This window comes from Schistocerca piceifrons, chromosome 5 (assembly GCF_021461385.2).
Source record: "Schistocerca piceifrons isolate TAMUIC-IGC-003096 chromosome 5, iqSchPice1.1, whole genome shotgun sequence".
Taxonomy (NCBI): Eukaryota; Metazoa; Arthropoda; class Insecta; order Orthoptera; family Acrididae; genus Schistocerca; species Schistocerca piceifrons.
The window spans coordinates 148,548,363-148,562,584 of record NC_060142.1 but is presented as its reverse complement, the minus strand read 5'-3'; positions in this window follow the sequence as shown (position 1 = coordinate 148,562,584).

The window sequence follows — 14,222 nt, the reverse complement described above, 5'->3', positions numbered from 1 at the left end:
GAACGTAGAACTACTTAAACCTAACTAACCTAAGGACATCACACACATCCATGCCCGAGGCAGGATTCGAACCTGCGACCGTGACAGTCGCAAGGTTCCGGACTGCGCGCCCAGAACTGCGAGACCACCGCGGCCGGCATTAATTTTAAAAATGCCAAAGGCTTTACATAAAACAAATCTTAGATTAGGATGAAGGCCTAAACCGTCTGACGCCTTAAGGGGAGTAGGACGTCAAAAGGGCCGACTTGGAGCAGTAGAGGCATCACAGGACATTTTAATTTCCAGTGTCTATACTTTTACAAATAAAGTCATAAAACTTTGTCAGCATCACCAGGAAGGATTCAGGATTCGCACTCATTTCAGTGGAAGTTCGAAAACATAACAAAATAATTTTTTTTACATGTGAAATGTCATCATTTTTTCGCTTACTTATGGCTGCATTTGTTGCTATAGGTACACTTTTCTTCATAGGTTAGAAAGATTCTTCGATGAATTTTGCACAGCATGCATACCATACTTACAGGTGTATGAAGCTCTAGAGTTTATTTAATTTATGAAAAAACGAATGAGCTGTTATATTTTAAACTTCATGTTTAGAAAAAACACAAATTTTATAGTTAATTACCTCAATTTTTACCACAGTTTTTAATAGATTTGGAAAATTCTAGGGCTTTATACACCTTGAAGTATGGTTTGTACGCTGTGCAAAATTCATCGATGAATCTGTCTTACTTATGTAGAAAAGTGTATCTATAGCGACAAATGCTGCCGTTAATAAGTGAAAAAATGATGAAATTTCACATGTAAAGAAAATTATTTCTTTATGTTTTCGAAATTCCGCTGTTATGAGTTTAAATTCTGAAATGTTCCTGGTCCTGCTGACAAAGTTTTATGAATTTATTTGTAAAAGCATAAACAGTGGAACTTAAAATGTTCTGTGGTGCCTCTAGTGCTCCAAGTTGACCCGTTTGACGTCCTACCCCCCTTAAGGGCAAAACAACCTTAATCTAAAATTCGGCTAGAAACCGTACAAGTACAAACAACACGAACAAACAAGAAAAGGCAATACACCCGAGGGCGCTCAGAAGTTCCAAGGGTCGGCCTGGAATTCAAACACTAACGCTCGCGCAGGTGAGTCAGGCCCAACCATTGTCGATCCGACGACAACTCAACCAACAGACCGTCAACGGACCCACCGACAAGATAACCTCCTCTTCACCCGACCAGTACACAACAGGGATTTCAATGGAACAACATAGAAGGTATTGGCGCTCACAACCAATTATACATTGAGCTGTCAAACTACACACAGTGCTGGACAGCGACAACACAATGAGGAAAATACACTGCCTGAATGTACGTCAACAGCCACGGCAGGTAACCGGAACGTTAAGGGCCACAAGACGGAAGATACCGCTGGTGCATTTCAATTCAAATAACGAAGTACGGTTAAACTCCACCGGAGGGTGGCTAAATTTTACTAACTTGAAAATACACGTTGTTGTAGCGGGAATATCCCAAGAGGCGACAACGAACTCCAAACGACACAATGTGAACAGTCGTGACTTGCTGGTAGATTAAGTCAAAACTCAACTTTCATGTCCAGGATCGGTGAGCCACCAACCTTGTAGCAATGGGAACAGCACCACACATTTCAACACCACATAGAGGCCGCCAGCGGGCCTGGCCAAACTGCGCGCCGTGGAGATTTGCTTGCTGCTCCATGCCAACCAACCCACTGCCCAGGCCCGGAAATTGTGAAAGGACGAAAGGTACGTCTGCCGATGAGACGACCAACCGAACGACCACCCAACGGGCGTCCCGCTCCAATCTCTCTCTGTCAGACAGTTCACGTGTGTCGCCAGCGGTCGACGAGCACTGGCTGTCGCCGCCTCACCGGCGCTCCGTCCCTGACTTCACCGCTGCTGCGTCCCGACTGCACTGCTGGTCCATCTCCAACTGACTGCCACACACACGATGCCCCGGAAATAGGATCGGTCGCTCCAGAGATGGTACGACAGTGCACTTATCGATACCCGCTGCTGCTGTCGCTCACGGGCAAGTAAGGCAGGAAGTTAGTGACGGCAGTAAATGAAATAAGAAAATGAGGCTGCAGTACCGTAATAGAAGATAACAAACAATAAATGGGATAAATGCGAGCCGTGCATGGCTCACCAGGCTTTGAGTATCCCAATTGGTGGATGAGTGTGTCAGCACTGCCAAGAGAGACGTCCAGCTGAGCAGCGAGGTGTTTTATTGTGATCCGTCGATCACCTCGAATGAGAGTGTCCGCACGTTCCAACACTGCACGAGTCACAGCTGTGTGCGGCCGGATGGCGCGCGGGAGAACGGACAGGTTCACGCGACCTTGTTGCAGTGATGACAGGCGCCTCGCCCAAAGACCCACCGTGCTCTTATTCACTGCCAGGTCTCCGTAGACATCCAGCAAGCACCTATGATTGTCTGCGATGTTCTGGTTTACCACCAAAAGAAACATAATGACAACTCTAAGCTTGTAACGCATCTCCTCTAAAGGCGCCATTTTAAAGACTACGTATAGCGCTGCTATGTATCGGAACTTCACGAAACTATAGGGAGTGAAATGGGAATATTGCACGACGCCCCACAACGAATTCCGCATTTTTTTCCAACCGAAATTGGGCGAGAAATAAAATGTGTTGTATCAATTACTGAACACCCCTCATAGGTGAAAAGTATTGACTGGACAGTCATACAATAGAAATATCTACAATATGCTTGCATATGTGCTCTAAACATTTTAAAAATACACGATTAAAGTCCGGAAAGACGCTCTACAATTTGGAGAGTCTGCAGAAAAAATGCGTCAGACATGCATTTAAAACGACTGAGCCAACACGAAACAGGAATTACCTACGAACTGTATCAGAAATTTCAATAATGGGTAATGATTTAACTTTTCTAACGATTATTAGTTTTTACTATGGCACTGTAACGCAGATACTTTCCAGAGACGTTTAGAGCAAATAACGAAGTCTCTATACCCGTCCAGACGCGACCCCTGAGAAGGAGAAAGAGTAAAATAAAATTAAAGATTGGTTTCGAGCCACAGATTCGGACTGCTTATGCAGTTACAATTTCAGTGTGCAGAGACACGAGACTGTACACCCTTCAACTAAAAAGTCACCAATTTATTCTTCTCATTTACGCATTAAAATGAATTTTCTAGAGCCGACTCGAGTTACTGATAGCTTGCCTGAGCAGAGGACTATCGACTGGCGGCAGCGGAGCAATCTTCGTGATGACCAATCATTTAATTCTTAAAATACGCAAGACGGTGTAAGTCTACAGAAGGTGTAGTGTTCGTTAGTTCAAATTCAAGCCAAGGCTACGGTTGGCCGTGGAACACCAACCAGTCCAGCACCGCGCCCACGAACGCCAGCCTCTGCATGATCGGCCCAAACTGACCCTCGGCAGAATAGACTAAGTCACCACTGGAATATCCGCCCCTGGTGAAGTTGGCTGCAAGTGATCTTTTGCTCTCTGAGGAAGCACACGGCGTGGGAGGATCCGAGGTTACAGAACTGGTGACAGACGCACTCTCAGTCTCAGTTCGTGCGCTGTTCTTCGTACGCTTTTCTTCGTGACCAGCAGAAATGCGGTAGGTGCCGCCATATTCGCCGCACGTGTGTTTGTTTCTATCACCTTGGAAGCAGTCAGGTACTGTCACGTCTAGTTTTAGCCGTGGTGTTCACGCTCGTAGCAGTTCTATCCGTTATTTGGCCACAAATACGCGATTTGCAGTGCGAGGAACTAGCCTCAGGGGATCTACAATACTAGAGCGATAGTCTCTATCGTTCTGTCCCTGTCTGCGTGCATACTACACGTGTTCGCTCATGTCTCATTACCTTCGTTTGTGATTCGAATGATGGAGATTCATGTCATATTTACAGCAGGTCTAGGGACTGAACTAGTTACCATTATTTCTCTTGTGTTTCATATGTTTTCGTGTACTTTTGGCTAGACTCACCGCAAGAATGAGGATTGCTTGAGGAGTCCATATTCGTGGACCAGCAATTTCTCACCTTTTTCTGCAACAAGGCTGTCTAGCAATTCTAGAATTACAGTTTTACAGGACCTGTTTGACTGTCACCGCTGTGTAGTCTCCTTCTATCCCTTTCATTAATCAGTTAGTTTTAGCAGGAAATTGAAATCTCTCCTAGACGCGAAGGAGCCTGATGTGGCCACGGTCTCAGGAGAAAAGACCAGAAGGTAAGGCCGTTTAATCTGATGGTGGGAAAGACGGTAACAAGCAGAACGGATCGCTTTCACAGTCCATAAGAAGCAAATACCATCTGCAGTAGTTATGGACAACCGGTCTAAGTTTTATGCATTGTTGTCTTCTTATTTTAAGGCCTCTTTTTTCCGCAGTTAATACGAGGGTTGGAACATTAATAGAGGCAACTATTTATTTACAGCTCGTACAAAATAGGTACAAGTTTCAAAGTTTAACCGACCTTCAAAGTAGTCACCAGCATTGTGTATAACCCGTTGCCAGCAATGTGGAAGTCGTAGGATACTCTTAGCAGTGCCAGTTGTGTTGACAGTTCGAGCGGCGCGGTCTATACTCGGAAGTAACGCAACTAATTATTGAACTAGAACATTAACTTGCAAACCTCATACTGCAAGATCTGAAAACGTAATAAATCGCGGCCCATGGGTTTGACCTTTGCAGGGACAAATGTTTTTGTCGTCCGTTAGCCATTCTGACTAATAACCTGAAAATAAAGAGCTTGTGTGGTGGAAACGATAATTTATGACCTCGTTTCCGCCGCCATGTAACTCGAACAAGATTGGTGAAATTTCTTACGAAAGATAAATACAAGCGTGGCTAGCATGTGAACTGTAGTACTCAAATACTGAGGCAAGGTACACATGGTACAGCTTTGGACAAGAGAAAGGTCTGAGAAAATAATTCACGATGCTCTAATGTATGAAAAACCAAATATAACAGATGAGCAGATGTCATATACAAGTTAGCTGTTGTGGCTACGAACAAAGATCGAGTCAGAACATTTAACATCCCGTCCGAAAATTGTATCACTAAATTACGTAAAAATAACTACAAAGTGTTTGTAAATCTGGTCGGGTAACATACAGGGATGCAGCCGGGTGACGCATTTGACAACCGCCGATACTTCGACAGATGAGCGCTCTGTCATTTGCAAGGCACAAATGCAGCAAGGAGGCACTGTGTAAAGGAATTTAAGACCTCGGTTTGTAGAGCATATATGGTAAGATACACACACACACACACACACACACACACACACACACACACACACTGTATACACTACCATCACCACACATTAAAAGATAACCAAGGTCAGAAGTTATCGATGTTGTTGTTGTTGTTGTGCTCTTCAGTCCTGAGACTGGTTTGATGCAGCTCTCCATGACACTCAATCTTGTGCAGGCTGCTTCATCTCCCAGTACCTATTGCAACCCACATCCTTCTGAATCTGCTTAGTGTATTCATCTCTTGGTCTCCCTGTACGATTTTTACCCTCCACGCTGCCCTCCAATGCTAAATTTGTGATCCCTTGATGCCTCAGGACATGTCCTACCAACCGATCCCTTCTTCTAGTCAAGTTATGCCACAATCTTCTCTTCTCCCCAATCCTATTCAATGCCTCCTCATTAGTTACGTGATCTACCCACCTAACCTTCAACATTCTTCTGTAGCACCACATTTCGAAAGCTTCTATTCTCTTCTTGTCCAAACTATTTATTGTCTATGTTTCACTTCCATACATGGCTACACTCCATACAAATACTTTCAGAAACGACTTCCTGACCCTTAAATCTATACTCGATGTTAACAAATTTCTCTTCTTCAGAAACGCTTTCCTTGCCATTGCCAGCCTACATTTTATATCCTCTCTACTTCGACCGTCATCAGTTATTTTGCTCCCCAAATAGCAAAACTCCTTTACTACTTTGAGTGTCTCATTTCTTAATCTGATTCCCTCAGCATCACCCGACTTAATTCGACTACATTCCATTATCCTCGTTTTGCGTTTGTTGATGTTCATCTTATATCCTCCTTTCAAGACACTGTCCATTCCATTCAACTGCTCTTCCAAGTCCTTTGCTGTCTCTGACAGAATTACAATGTCATCGGCGAACCTCAAAGTTTTTATTTCTTCTCCCTGGATATTAATACCTACTCCGAATTTTTCTTTTGTTTCCTTCACTGCTTGCTCAATATACAGATTGAATAACATCGTGGAGAGGCTACAACCCTGTCTCACTCCCTTCCCAACCACTGCTTCCCTATCATGCCCCTCGACTCTTATAACTGCCATCTGGTTTCTGTACAAATTGCAAATAGGCTTTCGCTCCCTGTATTTTACCCCTGCCACCTTTACAATTTGAAAGAGAGTATTCCAGTCGACATTGTCAAAAGCTTTCTCTAAGTCTACAAATGCTAGAAACGTAGGTTTGCCTTTCCTTAATCTTTCTTCTAAGATAAGTCGTAAGGCCAGTACTGCCTCACGTGTTCCAACATTTCTACGGAATCGAAACTGATCTTCCCCGAGGTCGGCTTCTACCAGTCTTTCCATTCATCTGTAAATAATTCGTGTCAGTATTCTGCAACTGTGACTTATTAAACTGATAGTTCGGTAATTTTCACATCTGTCAACACCTGCTTTCTTTGGGATTGGAATTATTATATTCTTCTTGAAGTCTGAGGGTATTTCGCCTGTCTCGTACATCTTGCTCACCAGATGGTAGAGTTTTGTCAGGACTGGCTCTCCCAAGGCCGTCAGTAGTTCTAATGGAATGTTGTCTACTCCCGGGGCCTTGTTCCGACTCAGGTGTTTCAGTGCTCTGTCAAACGCTTCACGCAGTATCTTATCTCCCATTTCACCTTCATCTACATCTTCTTTCATTTCCATAATATTGTCCTCAAGTACATCGCCCTTGTATAGACCCTCTATATACTCCTTCCACCTTTCTGCTTTCCCCTCTTTGCTTAGAACTGGGTTTCCATCTGAGCTCTTGATATTCATACAAGTGGCTCTCTTTCCTCCAAAGGTCTCTTTAATTTTCCTGTAGGCAGCATCTATCTTACCCATAGTGAGATAAGCCTCCACATCTTTACATTTGTCCTCTAGCCATCCCTGCTTAGCCATTTTGCACTTCCTGTCGATCTCATTTTTGAGACGTTTGTATTCCTTTTTGCCTGCTTCATTTACTGCATTTTTATATTTTCTCCTTTCATCAATTAAATTCAATATTTCTTCTGTTACCCAAGGATTTCTACTAGCCCTCGTCTTTTTACCTACTTGATCCTCTGCTGCCTTCACTACTTCATCCCTCAGAGCTACCCATTCGTCTTATATTGTATTTCTTTCCCCCATTCCTGTCAATTGTTTCCTTATGCTCTCCCTGAAACTCTGTACAACCTCTGGTTCTTTCAGTTTAACCAGGTCCCATCTCCTTAAATTCCCACCTTTTTGCAATTTCTTCATTTTATCTAGAATTCATAACCAATAGATTGTGGTCAGAGTCCACATCTGCCCCTGGAAATGTCTTACAATTTAAAACCTGGTTCCTAAATCTCTGTCTTACCGTTATAGAGTCTATCGGATAGCTTCTAGTATCTCCAGGATTCTTCCATGTATACAACCTTCTTATCGATAGTGAATATTAATAACCACTATTGAGGTAGCACTAACTTTGTCCCTCTGTTTTCTGATGAGGGAAAGAACATGACTGCACGCAGAATCTACAACCTCATTGTTGCCAAATTGTGATCCGGGTCAATATCTGCTGTAGGGCTCATCCTACAGTCCACTATCTGATTTCCAAATCCCTGTCCGAACATGATGTAATCTATCTGGAATCTGCCTACCTCTCTGGGTCTTTTCCAAGGGTATCTCCTCGTCTTGTGATTTTTGAATAGGGTATTCACTATTCCTAGCTGAAATTAACTGCAAAACTCAATTCATTTTTCTTTTCTGTCATTCCTATTACCAAGCCCATGTTCTCCCTAAACTCTGTTTTCTGTTATTTCTCTTACTACTCCGTTCCAGTCACCTATGATTATTACATTACCGTCACCTTTTACGTACTGAATTACCCGTTCAAAATCCACGTACACTTTCTCTATCTATTCATCTTCTGCTTGTGACATTGATATGTGTACCTGAGATATTTTTGTTCACGTTGGTTTGCTGTCGATTCTGATGAGAACGACCCTGTCACTGAACTGGTGACAGTAACTCACTTTCTACCCTAGCTTCCTATTAATAACAAACAAAATTACCGTTATATCATTTCCTTCTTCTAATTACATAAACCTATATTCATCTATCAAGAAATATTTGTCTTCTTTCTATTTCATTTCATTGACCCGTACTATATTTCAGCTGAGCTTTTGCGTTTCCGTTTTCAGATTTCCTACTTGTCCTACCTCATTCGAACTTCTGACGTTCGCTACTACGACACGCAGAATATCATCTTATCATTGGTCATTCACTCTTTTTCTTGCCATCCTCTTGGCAGTCCTCTCGCAGTGACCGAGTGGGGGATTAATCCGAAGTCCTTTGGCACTACAGCTATCATTAGTATACTTTTTAATTACAGGCCACATGTCCTGTTGTTAATCCTTACGTGGCTTTCATGCAGTGGTTTCCTCTGCCTTATGCATCCGCATTCCACTGCTCATTGTTGAGTCTTCGGCCTTTTAGGTGCAGTTTTCTATCTCAAGGGCAAGAGAGTTTCCGGAAGTTTTCGGCCTGGGTCCCAGGACCTTTTGATTAATAGTCAAAGACACTACCCATAGACCACTTCTTTTACCATAGGTCAAGCATCCTTTTTTAACTTTTATTTATTAATTTTTTTTCCATGGGTCAAGCATTTAAATAAGAGACGTAATTTCCCTGTTTCAAAAGGACTACTAGAAGAGTGTTCCTTGACATCAGCTTTTGAAAATCTCCTTAGAGAAAGGCCCTTTGATGCACAGAATAACTTGCTGCGGAAAGGGAATCTCCATATTAGACAGAACTTTGTACACTCTCTTCCTCGCTGATAGTCATGGTTTCGCAGCAGGTTAAGTGTTGTTAACGCAGCAGGAAAGATATGAATGTTGTGGCCTGACAAGTAAATGACAGAAAACTAAATATTTAGCAGTAGGAGAAGATTGAGAGATTGTAATACCAAAGATTAAAGTATGTGATATTTGAGAGTAACGCTGTCACATAACAGCAGAAGCACAGCTGACATAAATAACGAAATAAGTCAAGGACATGAACGATAAGCACAAACTCAACTCTGATCTCGTGAACAGCAAACTGACGAAACGGACGGAGGAGCCCCTGAATAAACCGTCATTGAGAGTATTGCTGCATGTGATGCCAGACTCGAAGTCCCTGGCAGTGGAAATGACGTTGTGGCATTTAGAGGATGGACCATTCGGAGAATAATACGCAATAGCCTAAAAGTGATTACGGGAACTAGCACGACGACATTTGAGGCACAGAAATGAAACAGCTATATAGGTTCGATAACCAAAAAAATAATTAATGATGACAGACGGCCAAGAGGAACGTTGAAATGTGCTCTAAAACCGAAATGGTAGAGAGGACGCCTATCTAGAACAGTAAGGGAGGTGTCATCAAGGCGGCGGTGGCCAGAGGTCACCTCCCGGTAGAAGACAGAGTAGATGAAGTGGAGAGTTCGAAGCGGAAATCGAAGATTGCTGGAAATGAGATTCGAGACAGAATGATGAAACACGAAGAAACACTGTAATAAAGGTTTAATTTCATCCATATCTTATTGGTAATACTCTGAAGCTAAAAGAGAACACAGATAAATAAATCGACATTTAGTGTCCACAACAGTTAATGAGATGTAAGTCATAGATGTTGCCCTGATAGTAGACAATATCATTCGAAGACATTAAGCTAAATGACTTGAGTGCAGAAGATTTCATGTCATTCATAGCTTGAATTAGGCGAATAAACTTTTCCGTAAAGTAGGGCTGTTTAATTGACTAGTGATGGGACAGGCAGTTTATTATTGTAGGAGTATGTGACGATAAATTCACACCAAATGAAACACTCACGTCACTCTAAATAATGCCCAAGCAGTCGCATCAATACACAGTGTATTCCGTTCTGGGGGCAACGCAGGCGTATATTCTCGGCTGCAAACAATCGTGAAGGTGCCGAATCCCCATCCTGTGGTAGGCTGTCCCAAACAACTTGCACAATTTATTGCAATTCGGCAATGCTTGTTGCAGGCTCTGCAGAAAGAGTAAGTTCGCATTCCACCACATCCCATAAGTGTTCAATTGGCGAGAGATCTGGTGATCTCGCTGTTCAGGACAGTTGTCGTACAGCACGAAGCACGCTTTGCGCCGCAACACTCGTATGCAGACGTGCATTGTCCTCCTGGAAAATCACGTGTCGTTTCTGTCGAAGACATGGCAATAGTACTGGGCAACGACGTGTGTAGTGTAGCGGGTACTGGTTACTTTACTCTGCAGAAAGATCAAATGTGACCGCGAGTTGTAACGGATGGCCTCCTCAGATTCTGGAGCCTGGAGTGGACCTGTATGTCGTGGACGAATGCACTTGGGAATAGGACGCTCACCAAGTCTGCGCCGTACACGTTCAAATGGCTCTAAGCACTATGGGTCTTAACATCTGAGGTCATCAGTCCCCTAGACTTAGAACTACTTAAACCTAACTAACCTAAGGACATCACACACATCCATGCCCGAGGCAGGATTCGAACCTGCGATCGTAGCAGCCGCGTGGTTCCGGACTGAAGCATCTAGAACCTCTTGGCCACAACAGCCGGCTGCCGATCACGTGTACGTCCATCACTAACAGGGAGAAAGAACCTACTTTCATCACTGAAGACTACACTGCCATTACTCTCTCCAGTAGACTCCAGAGTAGCCGCGCTCGGCGGTATCGTGGTGTCAGCAGTAGCCTGGACAGCGGCACACATGAGCTTAGTCCTGCTGAAAGCGGGAGGTTCAAAATGGTCCCTGGTGAAACATCAGGTGGAATAAGTGCCTGCTTTCTTCCCTGGATGATGATCGGCAGCCCACTGCTGCTCTCACAATTTGTCGATCTTGATAAGCGTCGGTACTACGCAGACATCCAGAACCTGGTCTACGGGTGTGGGAATGTTCCACAGACCAATGCTGAAAGCAGCGACACATCACCGGTACATTGTACACAACATGAGCACCAACCCATCGATGCGTCCATTCAGCTTCCGCAGGTTCATAGTACGACCCTGTTCAGAAGTTGTTCCACAGGAGTACTTACATGTCGGTAGTGCACAGTTGTACCCTAGAATTAATGTTGCACACACCTTTTCATCTCCCAACTCAGCCCAATTATTGCCAGCAGTGTCGAAAAAAGGGTGGACAGAGAATCCTCCAGAGCGCCATCTGATCTTCGATGACCGTCACAAATGAATCACTAACACTGCACTCAGTATGATCATATTATTAGAGGTCTGTTCAAAAAATTCCGTAACATTCATAATACAGAGGGGCCGAGCGGATGTCTCTGCACGGTGTGAGGAATCGTTTGAAAGTGCTAGTGGCGCTAAGAAAACATGATTTTTCAGTGTATCGATTAGACAACTTTACAAAAGGTGGTACATGTTGGCCATAGTTGCCTCCTGCCCTCGTCATGGACAGACTCTTCGGTGTCGAACGCTGAGCCAGTCCTTGCGCCTGCGTCCTAGCGAGACGTTACTCTTGCACCGATATGGATGCTTAGCTCAGCCTGGTACAGCATGGATGGCTGCTGCCGGCCGAGGGAGTGTACTCGATCGCACTCCGTGCCTCTTCTTCCCTGTACCACCCCATCCCCGGTGCGGTGTCGGCGGCAGGCGTTGAACCCAGTACTGGCGGTCTGGTTGGCCCCGCACTCGGATGCGCTTAGGCGTACCAGGCAGTGGTCCGCCAGGAACCCTGGTTGCCGTCTTCCGTCCCACACTCAAAGAGTACAGCACCAGGTACTGCTGGTAGCTGATCAGCTCTCCCACCAGTAGTGGTTGGCGTGACACAGCTTGAAGTTAGTCAGTGGAGTTCAGCTCTGCTGAGTCTTGTCTCAGATCAACCAGCACAGTACCAGCCAGCAGTGGAGTGCAGCAGACCTTAAGCCGTACTCGGTGTTACGAATGGTTCACACGTTTTAAAAATGACCGGAAGGAAGTTAAAGATGACCCTCGTTCAGGACATTCTTCGACGTCTACCGACGACGCTCATGTCAGGGACGTCAAAAAAATTATGGGTGCCAATCGAAGATTGGCTGTTCGAGAAATGGCAGAAGAATGTAACATTTCAGTTGGATGATGTCACGAAATCCTGACACAGCATCTTGGAGTGCATCGTGTTGTCGCCAAGTTCGTCCCACGGCTCATGAGACAAAACCAGAAATAACTTCGCCTCTCAGTCTGTGAAGAGCTTTGGGTTCGCGCAAATGAGAACGAGATATTCCCCAACAGACCAAGGTTCAGTCTTCACAATGAGTCGGGAAACGTTCTCCAAGACGGAGAAAAGCTCGTCAGGTCAGGTCAAATGACAAAGCCACGCGGATAGCTTTCTTTGATTTCGAAGGATTAGTTCATCGTGATTTCGTGCTACAGGAAAAAGAAATTTGGGAATTTGTGGTAAGGACTACGGGACAAAATTGCTGAGGTCATCGGTCCCTAGGTTTACACACTAAGTAAACTAACTTAAACTAACTTATGCTTGCCGCGCGGGGTTGTCCGAGCGATCTGAGGCGCTGCAGTCCTGGACTGTGCAGCTGGTCCCGGCGGAGCTTCGAGTCCTTCCTCTGGCATAGGTGTGTGTGTTTGTCCTTAGGATAATTTAGCTTAAGTAGTGGAGGAGGAGGAGGATATTAGTGTTTAACGTCCCGTCGACAACGAGGTCATTAGAGACGGAGCGCAAGCTCGTGTTAGGGAAGGATGGGGAAGGAAATCGGCCGTGCCCTTTCAAAGGAACCATCCCGGCATTTGCCTGAAGCGATTTAGGGAAATCACGGAAAACCTAAATCAGGATGGCCGGAGACGGGATTGAACCGTCGTCCTCCCGAATGCGAGTCCAGTGTGCTAACCACTGCGCCACATCGCTCGGTGGTTAAGTAGTGTGTAAGCTTAGGGACTGATGACCTTAGCAGTTAAGTCCCATCAGATTTCACACACATTTGAACATTTTTTAAACTTATGCTGAGGACAACACACACACCCGTGCCCGAGGGAGGACTCGAGCCTCCGACGGGGGAAGCCGCACGAACCGTGACAAGACGCCTAAGACCGCACGGCTACCCCGCGCGGCGTGCCACATGGACAATCTGTTAATCGATGGTACTACCGGGACGTGTTGCGACGTCGGCTGAAATGTGGCGAGACAATTCAAGGCTCTTGCACCACGATAACGCACCCGCGCATTCATCCCTGTTGGTGTGTGAGTATTGCACCAAAAACTAAATCACTGTACTGCCTCATCCTCCGTACTCTCGAGACCTGGTCCATGCGAACCTTTTTTTTTTAAAAAAAAAAATTCCAAAGTTGAGAACCCCGTTGAAAGGAAGATCTGCAACGATAGCCGCGCGTTCCAGCAAGAGGTGTAGCAAGACCTTCTTCCCGAAGTGGAAACGGCGTTGGGTGTTTCAACTGTGGAGGAGAGAACTTCGAAGGAGACCATGCAAGCCGGCCGGGGTGGCCGAGTGGTTTTAGGCGCTACAGTCTGGATCCGCGTGACCGCGGGTAGATGGGTAGATCAGATAACTAACGGAGAAAAGAAATCTGTGGCACAACAGGGATCAGTTGATAAAACACTCTCTGAGACATCAAGGAATCATAAATTTACTATTGGAGGGAAGCGTGTAGGGGTAAAAATTATACAGGGAGACCAAGGCGTGAGTGTAGCAAGGAGGTTCAATTGAATGTCGCTTCCAATAGCTATGTTGAGATGAGACTTATACGAGCAAACTGATATACGAATGGTTGACAGTCTGAATATGCACTAGCATTTGGGATATCTTTTTCCAAGTACGTAACTCACGTTTTTGGCATCGTTTCCCAGGATTGCGGGTGCACCTCGCGCGCTAAAGAATATAAGGAGTTGGTTTTGGGAAAGAGGGGGGTGGGGGGGGGGGAGACAGGAGAAAATAGATTCTGTGCCTTCCGTAGCAAGG